This window comes from Dermochelys coriacea, chromosome 9 (genome assembly GCF_009764565.3).
Source record: "Dermochelys coriacea isolate rDerCor1 chromosome 9, rDerCor1.pri.v4, whole genome shotgun sequence".
Taxonomy (NCBI): Eukaryota; Metazoa; Chordata; order Testudines; family Dermochelyidae; genus Dermochelys; species Dermochelys coriacea.
The window spans coordinates 100,573,617-100,594,888 of NC_050076.1; the positions used below are offsets into that span (position 1 = coordinate 100,573,617).

Genomic DNA, 21,272 nt, shown 5'->3' on the forward strand with positions numbered 1-21,272 from the left:
ACTCAGATTTTCTCTTTCTAGTTGAAAACTTCATTTTATTTTGGAAAATCTAGTTTCCCCTGAAAGCAGGTATAGGAAACAATCTAACTGCTAGCCGGATCAGCTTTCACCACCTGTCTGAGCACCAGTGCAACTGCCACGGTGTTCCAGGTGAAGGTATGCTAAGTGGAACACTTGAGAACTGGGTGGGGTGGTGCTGGAGGAGAGGAAATGGAGAGAATTGTGAGTGGGAGATCCATGGCTGTGGGTCTCACTCCTGTTGCTTTGATGTCAGAGCCTAAGCTATGTCTTCGAAAGTGTGGCACAAAGAAATGGGCACAACCCAGAACCTGCATGTTGGATCTCTGGGTGCTTGTCTGGATCCCAGATGAGAAGATGGCCTTTTTTGGGTTTTAATTTAGATGTAATCAGAACTTCACAAGGACAGCTGTTCTCATAGAATTTCTACCATCTTAAGGGCAAAAATCTCATGAGAATAATTTGTGAAATTGTTGATGTTGTCTAGTTTGAATACTAGCCATACATCCTCCAGACCCAATAATACTTTTAGGGTCAAGTTCCAAAATAGAGGACATTGCTGGGGGGAGGAGAGGGATGGAGTTGCCAACTTTGGGTGGATGAATTCCTGGAGGTTTCATCACATGACATTGTCTTTAATTAAAGATTAATCTTTAATTTCTGAATTGTCCAGGACAATCCTGGAGGGTTAGCAACTCTAGAGAAGGAGGAACTGGAAGGGGTATTTGGAGGGCACTGGAGGGGGTGCTGTGGCAGGGGACCCACTGGAGGTGGGCTGCCAAGTGCTGCAGGGGAAGGGGGAGATGGGCCGGCTTAATAGGGGAGCCCCAGCTGCTGCCCCATTTTTGCATCCCTGCCAGCTCTGAGCCCTGGGCGGCTGCCTCTTTCACCCTGCCCTGCTGGGAGCTTACTAAAGAAAAAGCCCCAAAGGAATGGACTTGGAGCTTACAAAAGTTGAACTTTCAATAAAGATTGGGTGTCTTTCTAAAAGAGATGCTCATGTCCAGTGTGACATGGGCTTGATACAGGAATCGTTGGGAGATGATCCATTGCCAGTTGTTCAGGCAGTCAGACTAGGTGATCACAAAGGTCTCTTGTGGGCCTAAGTTCTATAAATCTTCTGGATCTGCTGTGGCACAAAATGAGTGGCATACACTGGGATAAGAGGAGTGAAAGAGCAAAATGCTGGCCCAGAATGGGGCAGCTGAGTTGCATCTCCACGTTCTTCTTCTTCTTTCCTCTCCATTTCCTTTTAATTTCTTTGCTTCTGACGCTGACATGGCTGTGGCTGGTGGAAGGGGCTTAATGTTAAGAAGTTTGGATGTATCATGTTAAATAATATGCACCATTCTTCCACTATGATAGTGGGCTCTGGAGGTGTGATCCCCAGCTGGTAGTTAAAAGGGAAAGGACATTACGCTGATTTACACCAGCAGAGGATCTGCAGTGAGTGACGTGGGCTATGCTCAGATTTTCCTTAACATTACCAAATTAAACCTTAAAACCATCTTCAGAACTGGAATGTATAGGTTAATGGTGAACAGAAAGATCTGAAATGCTCATCTGGAAGAATTCCATATAGTTTAAGAACATGAACGTGTTATCTAGGCAGTCCAGCCATCATTTTTGCCTCTGTGTGTGAAACAATGGTTAAGCCCAAGATTTATTGTCTTGCTTTTTGCTGATAGCTTCAATACAAGATTTTAAGAAGTAACAAATTGTTATCCTGCAGCTATCCCTAAGGCAAAGCCCGGAAAGTGACTGTTATTTTCAGCTGTTCTATGTGGGGAGTGAAAAATATCCAGTCATTTGGAACTATTGGGTTTTTCCAGTTCACTGAATGACAACTTTGCTAATGATGGGTATCTAACAAGTAACGACTGCTAGCATACCCTAATCAAACTGACACTATAGCATAGCCATACGAAATGCAATAGCGCCGGTTTTTGAAATCATCATTGTGCAAGGTTAAGATAACACTTTAAACATCTATTTTAGCAATGCCAATCGGTCTGCCCAACGAAGGACTTGAATGCTGTCATTTCTAATGCCATTGTACATTTTGAGGGATGAGTGTGTGTGTATACACTAGTGTGACCAGATGTCCCAAGTTATAGGGTCAGTCCTGCTATTTGGGGCTTTGTTTTATATAGGCTCCTATTCTCCCCTACCCCATCCCGATTTTTCACACTTGCTCTCTGGTCACCCTACTGTGCACATATATATGCATCTGTTTATCATACAGACAGACATGTTCAGTTGAACTCTGTCATAGCTCCAGTGACAAATCTCAATAGAATGGAGATCCTTGGGACCCTCAAATATTCAAACTTGGGTAGCAGAAAGTTTGCTCCCCATACATGTAGCCCACCATGTAGTGTGTCTTTATAGCCCACAGCTGGATTTGAGTGCATGCTGTTTGTTGTTTTAAGTAGAAGACTGTGTTGGAGACTCTAGAGAATTTAGCCTGAAGAGTTTATACCCTCTTCAGGCAAACTGTTTCCTTATCTGGAGCATCTAAATTCTGCAATCCTTGTCTTACAAAGTGTGTATATCCACCAGGCAACAGTGCCCAGCAGATCCCTGTTTATACAAACCCTCGGTTACTGGAATGCGTTTTATTTCCTTGATGACAGGTTTCAGAGTAGCAGCCCTGTTAGTCTGTTTCAGTAAAAAGAACAGGAGTACTTGTGGCACCTTAGAGACTAACAAATTTATTAGCGCATAAGCTTTCGTTGGCTACAACCCACTTCATTGGATGCATAGACTGGAACATATAGTAAGAAGATATATACATATACAGAGAAGGTGGAAGTTGCCATACAACCTGTAAGAGGCTAATTAATCCTGTTCTGTTCTTTTTTTAATTTCCCTGTTACGGTTACAAGATGTTTGCCATTCCCTTTTTCAGTGAAGTCCTGTGTAAACTGAGTTCTCTGGTCTCTCTCTCTGTTTTATGTGGTGACTCTAACAATTTAGAGGAGGGGAGGGAAGTAGGGACAGACAAAGTGGAGCAGCGTGGGATTTTACTCTTAGCTCTGAAGACTTGCGGTAATGGAGACAGCCAGAGGAGACTTGAGACCCATGAAAACCAAGATGTGGGAGGGAGAGGAATCTTGCTGAAAACAGCAGAAGTCCTGTAGGGAGAGGAGAACAAATGAATGGGCTGAGAAACATCCTGTGAAACTTTTCCATTAAAGCAGTAACTGGAGGATGCTAAAATCCCTGATTGGCGGCATAAACAAGAGGAAGTGGCAGGGGGAGTGAGCTGAGCAGAGCAGCAGTGACTGTGACAAGACAAGGGTGGAGGAGAACAGGAGAATACAAGAAGCAACCAAATGGAAAAAGGAGCCCAGTGCAAGGAACAGAAGATTAAATAGTGACAGATTTAGATGAGCAAAGCTGAGGTAAAGTGCACAGCAATAATGAAGAACCAAAAGGCAAAAGCAGGTGGAAATAGACACAAAACTATTTGGAAAGCAAAGGAAGCGAAGCAAGCAGGAGAAAAACAGGTGTGAAATCGTAAATCAACTCAAGTGATATAAAAAGTGTTACCGGGTGCAGCTTGATTGAGAGCAGAGGCTTGGAACTGGGACTGAACTAACTAGATCACTGCAATAATTGACACGTTAACTAGCTGCCTGAGACTGTTAGCCAGTTTCCCTAGGACCCGGATACTGTGGTAAGGTCCAGGAGGCTGGACTCTCTCTTCCCAGGCTGACTTCCATGGACCCCAGTGAGTGTCTGTGTGGGAGTAAAAGTCGGTCCATGCATGCAGATCCCATTGGTGTTCCATAAATCTATGGCAAAGGACTTGATTCATACGGGCCTTTGCTTAAAGATGGACATACCTTTCCCAGTCCTGCATGTGGGTTCTGATCAGCAAGAAACTTCTACTCTGTGGCAGTAGTTTATCATATGTCTCTTTACACCTTGACACAAATACCAACTTGGAAAACCTGAACAGTAGGAGGAGAGAAGACATGAGTTTTGGGAGTACTAGCCCCAGAAATATCTATGGGTTGTGTTCCCTCAGGAGCCTTGGAAAACTTTTAAGCTTATCTGGAGTAATGAAATGTTTGTTACACCTACACGTGTTCTGTGCTTGGTCAGACAGTGGCCTCAGGGACGACCCAAGTGCAGTTAAGGTGACACTATCCTCTTTAACAACAAAGAATCAACTTTTCCCGAATGCCCCTTGCGTTCAAATTGAAATCAGAATCTGAGTCAAAGTGGATAGAGCTGTAGTTACCTAGTGGCACTGTTACCTCCCACTCCCTGGCTGGCAGTTGATACCCTTTCATGTGGGCAGAGGCAGAACGGGTGCTTTGTTCCTATTGATACTGGATGGGCTCCTCTCTTTATGGTGGGGAAGAGCCACAGTCAGGCAATGCAGGGGTTTCCGGACCCTGAAAATGCCTGTTAGCAAAGCCATTCATTGGCAATGTCGCTGCATTTGGTTCAGCCCATCAAAGCCCGTCTGCTCACCCTATACAGGGATATCACTCTTCCTTGGTTAGGTTTCTGTTGCCCTTGGGTGAGGGTGAGCAATAGCATTGGCTAGAGCACAGGCTAAAAGTGTCCCTGCCCCGCTCGTGTAAGTGCCTCCCTTCTGGCTCAGTATTGCCCCTGTTGTATCCAGAGCTGCTGCTGACCAGGGACCCTTCATTGGACCAAAGTCAGTGTGCTGGTGAGGGACACCGGCATTCATTCCTGCTGCATGTTTTTAACCAGCAGCTAACTAGGAACTAATCTCACTGTGGAGGGGGCTGCTCTGGGGGCCAGTGTTGTTTCACCACCCTGCCCCCAGCTTCATCCCCACTGTTGTCTGGATGCATGCTGTGCGTCTTCCATTTGTGCACAGGGGGAAATGCAGAGCAGGGGAACTTCTCAAACTTTTTTTACTGGTGACCCCTTTCTTATAGCAAGTTTCTGAGTGCAACCTCCCCCCCCTTTAAATTAAAAACACTTTTTTATATATTTAACACCATTTAACATATTTAACACTAAATGCTGGAGGCAAAGCAGGGTTTGGGGTGGAGGTTGACAGCTCGCAACTCCCCACAAAATAACCTCGTGACTCCCTGAGGGATCCCGACCCCAGTTTGAGAACCGCTGCTCTAGATACGGGAATATGATTCCGTGACCAGACTTTGGCTCTGTAGAACTGAACTGTGGCAGCCCATTTCACCTCTGATCTGGATCATGGCCACTCCAGACTGGCTCCACTGGAGAGTTTAATGCACTGGAGTGAGCCTTCTCTGGTTTGAATCTGATACTTAAATCCGAATAAATTTTTATTCGTATTTCCTGGGTATTTCTGTATTTTGTGAGCATTTAGTCTTAGATAATGGCTAGAGATTCACCACTAGAAGATAAACAATGCTGATATATGCATGGTACAAACATCAAACGCTGCTCTTCTTGCTCCCAGTCGCAGTGCTATCTGATGAAGGTAAAAGAATGCTCATTAGATGCACTGTACATTTTCCCTCTAGACCAATTCCTCATTGCTATGTTTATAATCTAGAAGAAATATTATTTTTATGTGCTGCTTTTGAAGCAGGAACACACTGCCGTCAGAAAATCAAAACTCCAGTCTGTTGATAGAGCATAAATCGGAATTTGCTGCAAAGTTCATTTTTGTTCGTAATGATACCAATGTGTGCTCTGCAGATTGAACACCAGTAACCTAGTAAAACTTAATGAAAAGCTGGGGAAAAGCTCCTCTACTTCAAAGAAAATTATAGCCATATTATTCTAATATACGATAGTGATAGTGACTGATACCAGAATTTTATAAGCAATCTAATATGTTGAACAAGCATTGTTAGCTAAGCTGTTTTAGGTGTTTTTTTGTTGCTTACGCTATCATGAGTTAGAGAGAGAGAGCTCTTCCCTCCCCCCCCTCTTGATAAATGGGCTCAGAAAAATAATTTCTTATATTTACTTAAAAATGCCTATTTTGCCTGCATTCTAGTTATATCCTATATTTGCTGTCAATTTACATGCTTTCTAATAAATGCTCTTCTTTTGAATCTATAGTGTAAAACATCTTTGGTGCTTAAAAGATGGCGTTTTGATTAGCTAGACTATAGATTTGCATTGTCATGTCATTTTTATTGTTCTAAAATGTTCTGACAATTCTATTTATATCTTTGGCAGCCAAGCAAGCACATTTGTACATAAAGCCATTGTTTGTTCCAGAAGTGACATTGTTAAATGAGGTAGATTTTGAGCATTTGATTTGGTTCGTACAATTGGTACATGATGGGAGGTCCCTTTCTCAATAATGAAAGCAGAGTTTTCGTGCAAGACTCAATTAAACTAAAGATAAGACATAAATCAGACCCCAGCTCTTGCTGAGTCCCCATATGTCCCTATGGCTGCAGTGATTGGCACAGAAAGCATTCATTTTTCAAAATGTTCTTTTTTCTTGATTTTTTTTTTTTTTTAATCCAGTGGGCTAAAAAGGATCATGGGATGCAAAACAGGTTTTTTGTAATAGTGACCTTCTATTTGGGCAACAGCTTTTGACAAGTGCTCAGACCAGGGTGAAAAGAATGGTGAAACTCTACTCAACATTCCAGAATATCTGGGGATTTCTACTGAAATACGCAGCAATAGTAGTAAACCACGCTGATTTGTTCCATTGCCATCATTAGGGTTCAGAGTTGATGACCCATTGAGATGAATGGAGACCGTTGATCCCTCTTGGAAAGCTAGAATAATATAATCTCTCTAGCTTCAGACTCCACGCTGCACATACTCGCATCTGAAAAGTTGTCTTGCTGCGTAATGGCTAGAAACTTTCACTTTAAAAGCAATGTAAAAGTTTAATTTTTAAAAGTTTAATTTTCTTGGGGCCATTAAGAAAGTGCCATTTTGGCCTATTGCCACAAACTGCCTCAATCCATCCTCTGTTTTTGACACTAAAATTCTTGAGTGGTTATACATTGGCTGAGAAAATGTTCCATCGATGATGGGTGTATTGGGGCTACAGGACATGTCGGTCAGTGCTGTGACTGGTCATTCCTGATATTTTATGAAATTGGCACTGAGTACTACCTTTGGGGTGCATTTCCTCCTTCTGCTGTGCTAGGCTTCCCCTCAACTCTGCAGAAAACCAGTTGTAGGGGGGAAGATGAAGTAGTGATAGTGTAAATCACTAAGTACATAATATTACTTCAGAATACTCTTACTATGTTTAAAAAAACAAAAAAAACCCCCCCCAAACCCTCAAAATAATCTGGAAGAGACAGAAATTGTGTTTTTACATGAAGGCAAGATGACTTCTGCTCGTACAACTGGAGCTTTGCCCTTGACTGAGTCACATGACACTATGAACAAAAGCCAGATGCCTCAACACAAGCTATATGAAGCTGGAGAACAAATAAGGTCAGAGAATTTTTAAAAGCAAATAATGGGCCAGCCTTCTCTCTCTGGCCCTATTCCATTGAGTTCTGTAGAGTTACACCAGGCATGCATTTTACCTGCTGTATGTAGATTTTACCTGGATAGAATTGTGCTGGGTGAGTTGGCGAGCTTCACTGGAGAGACAGACTGGGAATTTTAGTTTAGAGAGAGAGAGAGAACAATTATATCTCTGGGTCAGTGACCTCCAGTGAGTAATGAGGCCTTCAGCCTGAGGCTTCAGGCATTACTTCACACTGTCAGTAACTTTTTAACCTGGAGACCCGTGAGTTTCTGCTATAAAAGTCCAATAGCCTTGTATTTGGATTAAAATACACTGATAACATGCATCTCTTCAGCGAAAATGCCAAACTTCACAGCGGTTACCGTGAAGCCTGTTTGCAATTGAGGAAGTCAAATTCTCCCCGCACCTTTACGGAAGAGCTCAGAGTCAGGGTCTTGACTGCACGCTTTGGTTCACACTCTTCTCTCTGGTTTCAGAGTAGCAGCCGGGTTAGTCTGTATTCGCAAAAAGAAAAGGCGTACTTGTGGCACCTTAGAGACTAACAAATTTATTTGAGCATAAGCTTTCGTGAGCTACAGCTCACTTCATCGGATGCAGTGAGCTGTAGCTCACGAAAGCTTATGCTCAAATAAATTTGTTAGTCTCTAAGGTGCCACAGGTACTCCTTTTCTTTTTACTCTTCTCTCTGTGAGTAGACGGTAGTAGCCGATAAGATCTCATAATTGATTGAGTCGCTTTATGTTCTGAGGGAACACTAACAGACACTTAGGAGTAGAAGGTTTTGTCTGAGGCATGTTGTGGCACTTTTAATCCACTATAGTTCAGAGGCGTAACCCTGCCTTTGGATATCTGTGGATACTCAAGACACCAGCAGATGATATGAAGGACATGCTTCAAAGGTGGAAAAATTAGAACTGCCAGTGCTGAAAGTGGAATAGAACAATGATACTTTAGCTCAGCCTTTGATAAACATGAAATTCAGGACAAACAAGTCAAAGTCAAAATTTGTCTTTTTTGCGGGCTGGAGAGAAGTATGATACTGTGATCTCCGATGTACTCTTTCAATCCCTGTAGAATTAGCTACAAATGTTTTTTTGTTTTTGTTTTGGATATCCTGATTTCTGAAACCATCACTACCAAAGCCAACAAAAAACTCATTTAAGATTATCTAGAGAATTTTTTAAAATGCCCTTAGTTCAGCTGTTTGAAAATATTGTTTTCTTTGTTAGTGTAATGGCTAACAAGAATCTATAGGTTAGAATAATGCAGAAATATATCTTGGAATATCTATTTCAATTATGTTGTGTGCTTTTAGTGGAGACTATAAATTTTAAAGAATTAAGAGAGCCATAAAGATAGGTATTACAGGGGAGCATCTCACTTTTCACCTTCAGAAATTAAATATTCAGTGTGAAATCACACATTATAAGGGTCACTGCATTGCGAGTGGTCATTAATAGCAACAGTAGGTAAGTTTGAAGAGCTAAAGGAGACCACTTCCCATAACAGTGAGATTTAAATGTGCAATTTACTGAAAACCCCCTCTTTAAAATAGATAACTAATGCCAGATTGTGCACTAATGGACACTTTGCTTTATATTTAAAATCTGCATATGCACATGCCATCTACAGTTGCATTTGCTATGTATGAAATAGATGAATTTATGTAACATGAGGTCATTCTATTTTTTTTTTAGTTTGTTCCATTTAGATAGCTGCTTTCTCCTCTTTATTATTCACACTTAACAAAGGTGTAAATATTTGCATATAAGAATGGATAAGTAGCCCAGATAGTTATTTCTTCATAGGTGACAGACTATCATATTGTGTGTGTGACACACACACACACTCTCTCTCTCTCTCTGGTCTGCTATTGCTTAGCTAAAATTTGCATGACAAGTAACAATTACTTTAGACAACTACTTATTGCTCTAAAAACCGCCCCCAGACATTCAAGTAACAACATTTTCCACTAGAAAGATAGTAAAACCAATGAGGCGCGTCATGCCTAACCTCCTACTTGCGTTAGAGAGTGGGATGGAGGGAGGTTGTTGATGCAGTGAAATAAATTGCATAATACTCCTAATTGTGTGTGAGAGTTACTTTAACGTTGTAACCATTTTTGCTAGACTTTTGGATGCTGTCTCTGCAACTGCCATCTTGTTCGCTTGCTTACAGATTTTTACGGAAATAGAAAAAAAAAGATGAGCACAAAAGATAATCCATGTTAATAATCCCTCTCCCCTGAGATGCAGGCTTTGTGACCCTCTATAGCATTTATTCCCTAACTTCATTTTTTATAGGTGAGGAGGAAGGGTGCATGATTTACATCAGAATAGATATGATTGATTTTAGAGGTGGTGCTCCCTATTAAGGATGGCATACTGTAATATCCAAGGTCCTCTAGTCATTTCACAGTGCTACGCACCATGGCCTCTTGAAACTTCATGGCAACAGCAGGGGTAGAACCCTGCTCCACTAACTCTAAAAGCAGATACCCCACCTCTTCCCCTAACGGAAAATGCTGGGCATAGAAGTCAGTTGAGTAGTTCTGATACTATCCAGATGAGGGCAGAAGTGCATGTAGTCACACGCCTACTGATTTTCCAAAAGGAAATGACTAGAGAAGGGGAAATAATTCATATCCAGTAGTTTATTTGGTGAATGTTGTCTCTTTGTGAACTGACAGTGATCAGATTGTGGTGTCCCACAAATGTATTTGTAGAAATTATTCAAATAATTTCTAACAATTCTTAGTCCATAGATCATTTGCTAGTAGTTTGTGATGAGCATTTGATATTTGAAATTTAAGCGGCATTGGATGGATGATCTGATCATATGACCTGATATCATCTGATCAGATTCTCCCCACGTTCCCTTCCTTGAGATGAATGGGGGCCAAGGATATTGAGCCCTCGTGGTATTGGACCCCATGTTCATACAGCTTTTGTACACATGATAAAAGACTGGGAAGATGTGAATGTCCAGGAGCTTGAAGTAAACACCATTAACATTCAGTTAGCCTGTGGCTGAAAAGTCAGGGCTTCTGAACAGGGCAAAGTTGCTCCAATTTAAAATCACACTTTCTGTTAAACCAGAGCAAAGAGCGTTGTGGACATTCCCTTATTTCAGTTTAAAGAAGTATTACTTAAGCTAAACAGAAGTTTGTTTGGAGCTGGTTTTAAGCTTCAATGGACCTAATCCCTGATTCTAGTGAGCAATGCCTTAAGCACACATGGCATTGCTAGAGCAATTTTGTAAAGGATTTTTGGGGTGAAATCTGAAGATTTTGGTTGGAATGGCTGTATCTCAGTGTCTGACAACACTTTCTTTCTCAGGACTGCTCTCCCCGCACCCCCTGCATAGAGATTCTCATTCTACACGCTGAGATGAAGTGAGCTGTAGCTCACGAAAGCTTATGCTCAAATAAATTAGTTAGTCTCTAAGGTGCCACAAGTACTCCTCTTCTTTTTGCGAATACAGACTAACACGGCTGCTACTCTGAAACCTGTCATCCTTCACTAGTGATGCACACAAACATGTCAGTCAAACTTTTCTTTTTCTCTGTTTGTTATTTCTTGTAGTAGGTAACACATGGAGGTGTGAGTGTTAAAGACTCATCAAAGTCGTCATTACAATATATTTTTCTGTGCTCAACTGTCTATTTAATCTGTAAGCCTTTATTTGATCCAACTCTTTTTCTTTCTGGTTACTCTCCTCGTTATTTACTTTCCTACAGCATCCACTCCTGACTAGGACTCTTTATTTTCTGCTGAATTTGAGCCAAATATAATATTAATATTCATGCTTTTCAACACAAAATTCATACTTGATTTTTTTTATGACTTTCTAAGATGAAGAAACTTGTAAGTAATATTAGAAAAAAAGAAATTGCTTGATCTTTATCCACATTCAGCGTCCAAGTCAACTGAAACCAGATAATCAATCGCAGTCTGGCTGTAACCCAGTGCTGATTCTTGACTGCAGTCTTTAGTGGAAAGGTTTGAATTTTGTTCTGTAATGGGAAAATGGCAAACTAAAGTTACTTAATGGCTAAACTTGGATCACTCAAACAATTGTTTAACAAGGAATACCTAACAGAATGTCTTTAAATATATGTGATGCCCCTTCCACTATCTCCCTTTGTGCCCCCAAGTGGTGTATGGTATCAGTCCTAGAATGTTTCAGAGTAGCAGCCGAGTTAGTCTGTGTTTGCAAAAAGAAGAGTACTTGTGGCACCTTAGAGACTAACAAATTTATTTGAGCATAAGCTTTCGTGAGCTACAGCTCACTTCATTGGATCCATTCGGTGGAAAATACAGTGGGGAGATTTATATACATAGAGAACATGAAACAATGGGTGTTACCATACACGCTATATAACCAGAGTGATCACTTAAGGTGAGCTATTACCAGCAGGAGAGCGGGGTGGGGGGGACCTTTTGTAGTGATAATCGAGGTGGGCCATTTCCCGCAGTTGACAAGAACATCTGAGGAACGGTGGGGGATGGGGGGGGATAAACATGGGGAAATAGTTTTACTTTGTGTAATGACCCATCCACTCCCAGTCTTTATTCAAGCTTAAGTTAATTGTATCCAGTTTGCAAATTAATTCCAATTCAGCAGTCTCTCATTGGAGTCTGTTTCTGAAGTTTTTTTTTGTTGAAAAATTGCCACTTTTAGGTCTGTAATCGAGTGACCACACAGATTGAAGTGTTCTCCAACTGGTTTTTGAATGTTATAATTCTTGACATCTCATTTGTGTCCATTCATTCTTTTACGTAGAGACTGTCCAGTTTGACCAATGTACATGGCAGAGGGGCATTGCTGGCACATGATGGCATATATCACATTGGTAGATGTGCAGGTGAACAAGCCTCTGATAGTGTGGCTGATGTGATTAGGCCCTATGATGGTGTCCCCTGAATAGATATGTGGAAACAATTGGCAATGGGCTTTGTTGCAAGGATAGGTTCCTGGGTTAGTGGTTCTGTTGTGTGGTGTGTGGTTGCTGGTGAGTATTTGCTTCAGTTTGGGGGGCTGTCTGTAAGCAAGGACTGGCCTGTCTCCCAAGATCTGTGAGAGTGATGGGTCGTCCTTCAGGATAGGTTGTAGATCCTTGATGATGCGTTGGAGAGGTTTTAGTTGGGGGCTGAAGGTGATGGCTAGTGGCGTTCTGTTATTTTCTTTGTTGGGCCTGTCCTATAGTAGGTGACTTCTGGGTACTCTTCTGGCTCTGTCAGTCTGTTTCTTCACTTCAGCAGGTGGGTATTGTAGTTATAAGAATGCTTGATAGAGATCTTGTAGGTGTTTGTCTCTGTCTGAGGGGTTGGAGCAAATGCGGTTGTATCGTAGAGCTTGGCTGTAGACAATGAATCGTGTGGTGTGGTCTGGATGAAAGCTGGAGGCATGTAGGTAGGAATAGCTGTCAGTAGGTTTCCGGTATAGGGTGGTGTTTGTGACCATCGCTTATTAACACCGTAGTGTCCAGGAAGTGGATCTCTTGTGTGGACTGGTCCAGGCTGAGGTTGATGATGGGATGGAAATTGTTGAAATCATGGTGGAATTCCTCAAGGGCTTCTTTTCCCCGGGTCCAGATGATAAAGATGTCATCAATGTAGCGCAAGTAGAGTAGGGGCATTAGGGGACGAGAGCTGAGGAAGCGTTGTTCTAAGTCAGCCATAAAAATGTTGGCATATTGTGGGGCCATGCGGGTACCCATAGCAGTGCCGCTGATTTGAAGGTATACATTGTCCCCAAATGTGAAATAGTTATGGGTGAGGACAAAGTCACAAAGTTCAGCCACTAGGTTTGCTGTGACATTATCGGGGATACTGTTCCTGACGGCTTGTAGTCCATCTTTGTGTGGAATGTTGGTGTAGAGGCTTCTACATCCATAGTGGCTAGGATGGTGTTTTCAGGAAGATCACCAATGGACTGTAGTTTCCTCAGGAAGTCAGTGGTGTCTCGAAGATAGCTGGGAGTGCTGGTAGCGTAATGTCTGAGGAGGGAGTCTACATAGCCAGACAATCCTCCTGTCAGGGTGCCAATGCCTGAGATGATGGGGTGCCCAGGATTTCCAGGTTTATGGATCTTGGGTAGCAGATAGAATACTCCAGGTCAGGATTCCCGGGGTGTGTCTGTGCGGATTTGTTCTTGTGCTTTTTCAGGGAGTTTCTTGAGCAGATGCTGTAGTTTCTTTTGGAAACCCTCAGTGGGATCAGAGGGTAAGAAAGTGGCTTGTAGAAAGTGGTAGCCTCTTGTTCATATTCCGACCTATTCATGATGACGACAGCAACTCCTTTGTCAGCCTTTTTGATTATGATGTCAGAGTTGTTTCTGAAGCTGTGGATGGCATTGTGTTCTGCACGGCTGAGGTTATGGGGCAAGTGATGCTGCTTTTCCACAATTTCAGCCCGTGCACATTTGCAGAAGCACTCTATGTAGAAGTCCAGTCTGTTGTTTCGACTTTCAGGAGGAGTCCACCCAGAATCCTTCTTTTTGTAGTGTTGCTAGGAAACTCTCTGTGGGTTAGTATGTTGTTCAGAGGTGTGTTGGAAATATTCTTTGAGTCGAAGGCATCGAAAATAGGATTCTAGGTCACCCAGAACTGTATCATGTTTGCGGAGGTGGAGGGGCAGAAGGAGAGGCCCTGAGATAGGACAGATTCTTCTGCTGGGCTGAGAGTATAGTTGGATAGATTAACAATATTGCTGGATGGGTTAAGGGTACCACTGTTGTGGCCCCTTGTGGCATGTAGTAGTTTAGATAGTTTAGTGTCCTTTTTCTTTTGTAGAGAAGCAAAGTGTGTGTTGTAACTGGCTTGTCTAGTTTTTGTAAAGTCCAGCCACGAGGAATTTTGTGTGGAAGGTTGTTTTTTTTTATGGGAGTATCCAGTTTTGAGAGCTCATTCTTAATCTTTCCCTGTTTGCTGTAGAGGATGTTGATCAGGTGGTTCCGCAGTTTCTTTGAGAGTGTGTGGCACAAGCTGTCAGCATAGTCTGAGTGCAAATGCATCCGATGAAGTGAGCTGTAGCTCACGAAAGCTTATGCTCTAATAAATTTGTTAGTTTCTAAGGTGCCACAAGTACTCTTTTTCTTTTTGCGGATAGTCTGAGTGGTATGTAGATTGTAATGGATTTTTTACCTTCAGTCCTTTTGGTATGATGTCCGTCTGTTTGCATTTGGAAAGGAAGATGATGTCTGTCTGTATCTGTATGAGTTTTTTCATTAAGTTGATGGTTTGCACTGCATCCAATAGACAGTAGCAAGCATGTTTCAGAGTAGCAGCCATGGTGCTCAATACCATGGATAGTTCTGTAGCTGATCAAAAGTAAGGTTTTCCTGCTAAGTGTCCATGGACTGGACCAGGTGGCCCTCAAAAGTATCTCTGTTCTTAAACATCTGTATATCTAATCACTTGGTGTTGGCCAGAGTAAGTGGTAGACTCCACAAACAGACTTCCACTATGTGGCAGTTTCTGTTGTAGTTACCATTGTTTGATGTAGCTTCTTTTCCAGCTATTACAGCAGCACTCAGCATTTCTTGAGTCTCTGTCTAAATCATTTTGCATCTGAATGAGGCAGGTGTTCTAAATTACAGTGAGGCCTAAGAAGACAGCTCTGACCATCATAGTACTAGATTTGTGTACTTCATGTTCTGTAGCAATCTGACATGCAGAGCTAGAGCTACTCCTCCTTCGAAATACCTCGGGCTTGTACAGAATTGGGAGGTTTTTACTTTCCATTTTCCCCCACAAGGAATACAGAGGTTTTAGCAACAACGTGTGATTTTGGGCAAGTGTAAAAAATCTTGTGTCTAAGATGCAATGAGTATCTTTGGTGGACTTGATAGAAGACTATGCAAGGCTTACGAAGAGTAACAATAAGACTGAATGTGTCTGGTAGGCACTATTGTTTGTACCCCCAGTGAGGATATACGTGGCAGTGTGACTGGATCTATCTTGAAGGTTTGTTTTTATAAATATTTATATTTATCTATTAGTTTTTATATTATTACTAAATTATATACATGTTGACTTGGTGGTCAGACAGCAAACTACTCCGCGTTCCAGACTGAGCTTGAAACTTGCCCCTGTCTCTTCCACCGACAGAATTTGGTTCAGGAAGAGAGATAATCTCAGCCACTTTCTAATAGCAAATATGGTCAACTATCTGGATACAGTAGAACAGTATGTTCGTTGGGGAATGATGCATGACATGAGTTCATCCTGTGCAGTCCAGCTGAAGCCATGGTTTAAAAGTTAGAGGGAAACATATGAGGGTTCATGAATTCTGTAATTTGAAGTACAAGTTGCAAAAGTAATTCAAGTTGAGCTGCTAATCTTAAAACTTTCTCCTAGCTGTAAAAACTGAGTAGACTTTTACTCTGCAGATCAGTTGGGCCACTCCTAAAGCTAAGTACTACAGTTGTGAATAAAGGGTGGCAGAATCTGGCCATTGGAGAGAATTGTAATTTAGTTTGAACAGTGCCTATGTAAACAGTGCTGACCACTCTCTGCTTTATCACATATCTCATGATATTTGGTATATGTATTCAAGCCCCAGCTCCCAGATTCATGTGATTACAAGAGAATTTTGACTTCTGTTTAAAAAAAGTAAGTTTTTAGCCCTCATGACTGCAGAGATCCTGACCCAAATGCACCTTACAGGCTTAAGTCAGATGGCGAAACACATCCTCAGTTTTTTTTAAAAAGCTCATGATTAAGTCAACCTCATATTTTCTGGGGGGCCCTACTCATGATTTTTTGAGAGCTTGTGGTTGGCAATACAGTAAACAGAGACCTTATTTATCATAAGCCGTCTGAGGCATTTGCCTGACTTTCTGCCTAATATGGAATTTCTGTGTCTCTTCTGAGCTTACTTTCTCTCTATTTATATTCTTAATTCTGGTGGGAGGCTACTAAACGTTGTTAGAACCTACTTGATTATACCAATGCCTTCCCCTGGAACTCCCATCTGTTTTGCTCTTAATTGTGACAAATTTGCAGATGGCAGGTGATTGACTAACTTGTGTAATGAAGAAAAGAATAATCTATGCAAACTCTTCAGCTGTCCAATCCATAAGGGATTTCGTGTGACCTTATACTATGTTGTGGGGAATAATTCATGGTATGACTTGATAGTACAAGTAGCAGGCTTCCTACTGTACCAATTCACAGGATGACCAGCGTTAATGAGCCAGCATTATTGGAAAGTTGCTAGTAGGGCTGGTATACCATGTCATGGGGTCCACTGACTGCTAGCAGCACCTCCTGCTGGCGTCCTGTGAATTAGCTCTGCCAGGATTGCGCTTCCCTTCTGGTGGTATCTTCCCTTGTCCCGTCTCACTGTGCAGCATCTCTCACTCCAGGGGCTGCAGTCTGCTCTTCATGGCTTGGCCCTCTGGCCAGGTCACTAAGGTCTCTCTCTTCTCGGGAATTCAGTCTTTCCAGCTGTTGGGCTGGTGTCTCCAAGGCCCTGGCTGCTTCCCAGTGGCTGGTAGGGGAACCCAGGGACCCTATAACAAGCTGCCAAGGTCTCTGTAACGTCCTGCCCCTTGCTGCTGTTTCCTTAGTTTCTTCCTACCTCTCTGGGTTTGCCAGCCTACCCACTCTTTCCACTCAGGGTGTGACTGTGGCCTCCTTCCCTTTCCCAGCTGCAGCCCCCATGTCTATAGCAGCTACCTGGCTTTATACAGGCCCCGCTTGTTCCTGCCCAGGTGAGCCTGTTCCTCTAACCAGGGCTTTCCTCGCAGCATTCCATCTACTAGGTTAATGGGCCCATGTGGCCTCCATTAACCCCTTCCACTCCTGGGTGGGGTGGACACCCCATCACATGCTGCTACATCTACGTTTTTAAAATTGCAGGTCGAGGTATCACCTCTGAAAATTGTACTTATAAGAGCAATACTATAACTTGAGCAAATGCCAACTGAGAGTTGCTGTGAAATCTTTCTAGGAAGAACCTTGGAGTGGAATTTATCACGTGTTGTGTATGCAGCCCTTGACTTCCTGTTCCCAAAGTGAACCCCAGCTCCACCCTTTGTCAGCTCTGGCTCTTCGTGTCCTGGTTGAAAGTGGACAGTAATCCTAGATTCACTGGAGGCACAGCAACATCATTTGGTTTATTAAGACCAAAGGGAGTTGCACGGCTACTGTTGTCACGTTGACAGATGCTGCACTTCAAGCGCTAGGAAAATTCATTGTGGTTACTTCTATTGAGAATGCTCAACTGGAGTGTAAAAACTCCCCAAACAAATATGAACAATATCATAGCCTGCCAAAGGAACAGAGTACCTGTGTAAGGGGAAAAAAATCCATGTTAAGGACAACAGCCACCATTCCTGGTGCTTCATCCTTCAGTGAGGGCCTTTCTGTCACTAAAATTTAGCAACACTCAGAGGCACTCTCAGTCCAGTGCTGCTTCTGGAAAAGTCGCGCTTCCCATCTGTGCCCAAATATCACAAATAGTTGGACGTTTTTCACCCAGGGATCCTTCTGCAGTCTTCCTGGGGATTTCTAGGGGAAATGGTCACAGAAAGAGAAATGAAGAATTTATCTCTCATCTGCTCCTAGCTGCTCAGCTCCTGATAACCTCTCACTGGAAAAATAAAAATAGCTGAACCGCAGAGAAATGGTTCCAAAAATATGGGAGGTTGTTGCTACGGGAAAAATTAACACATCAATTATATAGCCAGGAAAATAGAGATTTGGTTACCTTTTATTCTGTGCTCAGACAAGGTACACTTATTTGCAAAAAAAAAAAAAAAAAAAAAAAAAAACCCCTCATCACGCTTGTCCATTTTAAAAAAATATTAACATTTCATAGCTTTGCTGGATCTGTTAAATGTGTGTAATGAGAGATGTCACTCAATTTCATAAAATCACCTGAAAGATGTCAGAGGTGATGCTTGCTCAGTAATATGGTAAAACCTTCTTAAAAGAGTGAGCTGACAACTATATTTCTGTATAATGTCTTTTTATACAAAAGCTGACTGTTATAATTATTTTGGTTTTGATATTTACATGACGAGGATTTGTAAACCTATTACTAGTTCCTCAATCAATAAATAGAGGTTTTTAAAGTCAGGCTTCCCTAAAATAGAGTTTCATTGAAAGATTTTTTTTTTTCCTCAAGTCTGAATTTGAAATTTGTGGCTACAGGATACATAACGAGTTGCATCTCTCTAGAGCACCAAAAAGTTCACTGCACAAACACTAAAAGTTGAGTTGGTCTCTCCTGTATAAAGACACAAGGAATTCTGTACATTAGTTTGAAATTTCTCAGCCCTTAAATGACTATTAGTGTTTGAACCACAGAGAAGACTAATGCATTCCAAATTTAAGTTTAAAGGTTATTTTATAGAGTAAAAGAACAGATGGAAAATGTATGTCAAATTCTGCCTTCATTTACACTCCAAAAGATCAGTTATGTCAATTTAGATCTGTTATGTCGGGCAGAATTTGGCCCATAATCTGGAATTATACTTAAACTAACAGCCTCAGTTTCAGAACAAAGGACAACAACTATAACAAACGTATTGTTTTATGCTGTTATGTATACATAAACCTTCTGCTTTTGTTATAAAACTGAAGCCTCATCACTGATATCAAGGGAATTTCTCCAGATTTACCACAGTTCAACTCAGTGCAGAATTTGGCCCATTTCTCTTCATTTTAAAATCCCCTACCCAAAACTTTTCCTGTTTTTTTTTCTTTTTCCTTGTGATTCTCTTCCCATATCCAGTTGTCTTATTTTTGTGTGTGTTAAATGCAGTTTTGTTTCTAGCTGGTCAAGAATCTGTGCCGGTTTGAAATCAAGGCACTCCTTTTAGAAGCACTTTACTTGAATAATGTAAATTATAAGAAGAAAGCTTTTGAATCAAAGCAGGAATCAGCTCCTTTTCAAGTGTTATAAATAGGTGTATAAGACCAAATTTAGAGGAAGAGATTATAAATTACCATTTTGATGAGAGAGAAAAAAATACTCTTTACTGCAGATGGCCAACTGCAGTGAAATGCCCCATATGTGGTATCGTTTGCAATTATACCATTTCATCTTGATAAGTTTCAGACATTTACATAGCTGGCTGGTTGTCATTTCCCCCTCCCCTAAACAGCCAGGTTTTTAAGTAGCATTTTAGATTCACGTTCTCTTTGGTTTGAAGCAAAGATCTTGGCGTGAACCTTTGGAAGGTGATCTGGGTGTTGGTTGTTTTAGGTTTAAAAAAAAAAATTGGATAGAAACTCATCAATGTCCTTCTCCGCAGACAGAGCTAGCCTGTCAGTCATTAAGCCCAGTAAGGGGGGAACATGTCTGAATCTGATAATGGAATGCACAAAAAGAATGTTGGGAGTAAAGTCTCTGCTTTAGTTCTGAAGTCTTAAAATGTGATCTCAAGTGTAGAAACACGGTAGAAAGAATCCATCATCTGTAACTCACAGGCACAAATGTAATACAGCATGTATTGCTTGTTTGGGATGGATGAACTGCTATTAAAAAATAGGGAAAGAACAGAACTCCGTTCCACATGCTGGGAGATGGAAGAGCAACGTGAAGCAAACAAAGGACGCGGTTATCTAAATCTCTGCTGAACGAAGGTGATTTTTGGAAAGCAAGGTGCATTATTGTACTGGTCTTAATCCAGCCCAGATTTTAATGTAACAAATTTATGAGTGGATGACAAAAATGCAAACCCATCTGTCTGGCAGGTAGATGAAGGAACACAGGAAAAGTAGCACAGAAAACACAATATGTACTTTCTCTACCCATTAGGGTGACCAGATGTCCCGATTTTATAGAGATTGTCCCGCTATTTGGGGCTTTTTATTATATAGGCTCCTATTCCCCCCCCCCCCCCCCCCGTCCCAGTTTTTCACACTTGCTGTCTGGTCACCTTACTACCCATACACTATGGGGATGGTCTTAGTCCTCCAGCTGCAGAAAGTTCACTTGGATAAATAAATACCACTGGCATGTGTCCTGGCCTATATTTTAAATACAGATACAGAATTTTTCCAGCACAGGATTTCTTCTTCATCCGCCTACAAGTTGGAATGTGGATTTTTAATGCCATTACTATAAAGATTCCATTTTGTCTGCTTGCATGTGGAATGTGCATTGCCTGGGGTAGTAGCAAAGGTTATATTCTGCTTTGGGCTTGGAGTAGGAGAAGGGGTGAGAAGGCCCTTCTGCAGGCAAGCAGCATGGCAGGCTAGCTCCAGAGTGCACAAGGGTCCTGATTCTCTGTCTATTTCTTGACTTGATGTGTGGGGGTGAAAGTAACTTCAACTAACTTTTGCACTTGCCACATTTGGGGGGCCTTCCAGGGTCCTGTCTGGCCTCTGGTGTAAGTTGCAGCAGCCTTGTAGCTGCTCTAATCTTATACTCTGCTTCCCTTTGCCCCTGCAGGCTAGGGTTGCCAACTTTCTACGAGCACAAACACTGAACACCCTTGCTCTGTCCCACCCCTTCTCCAAGGCCTCGCCCCTGCTCACTCCATTCCTCCCTCCCTCCCTCCCTCTGTCGCTTGCTCTCCCCACCCTCACTCGCTCATTTTCGCCGGGTGGGCTCAGGGGGTTGTGATGCAGGAGGGGGTGAGGGCTTCAAGGTGCAAGAGGGGGGTTCAGGCTGTGGCTGAGGGGTTTGGAGGATGGGAGGGGGATCGGGGCAGGGGGTTGAGGCACAGGAGAGGGTCAAGGGTGCAGGCTCCAGGCGGTGCTTAGCTCAGGCAGCTCCTGGAAGCACCGGCATGTCCCCCCCTGACTCCTACCTGGAGGCACAGCCAGGCAGCTGTGCGCTGCCCTGTCTGCAGG

At 42.2% G+C, this 21,272-nt stretch overlaps 1 protein-coding gene and 1 long non-coding RNA gene across 3 annotated transcripts in view; one reads left to right on the forward strand and one right to left on the reverse strand.

The window, feature by feature from the left end:
- GPC3 (glypican 3) overlaps positions 1 to 21,272 on the forward strand; it is a 282,585-nt gene that overhangs the window by 70,009 nt on the left and 191,304 nt on the right. The gene's annotated exons all lie outside the window — the stretch shown is intronic.
- LOC122455759 lies at positions 2,107 to 16,868 on the reverse strand. The gene is made up of 3 exons (XR_006274216.1): positions 16,824 to 16,868; positions 6,974 to 6,978; positions 2,107 to 2,228 (listed from the first exon to the last, which is right to left on the reverse strand). It is a non-coding gene; the product is annotated as an uncharacterized LOC122455759 (long non-coding RNA).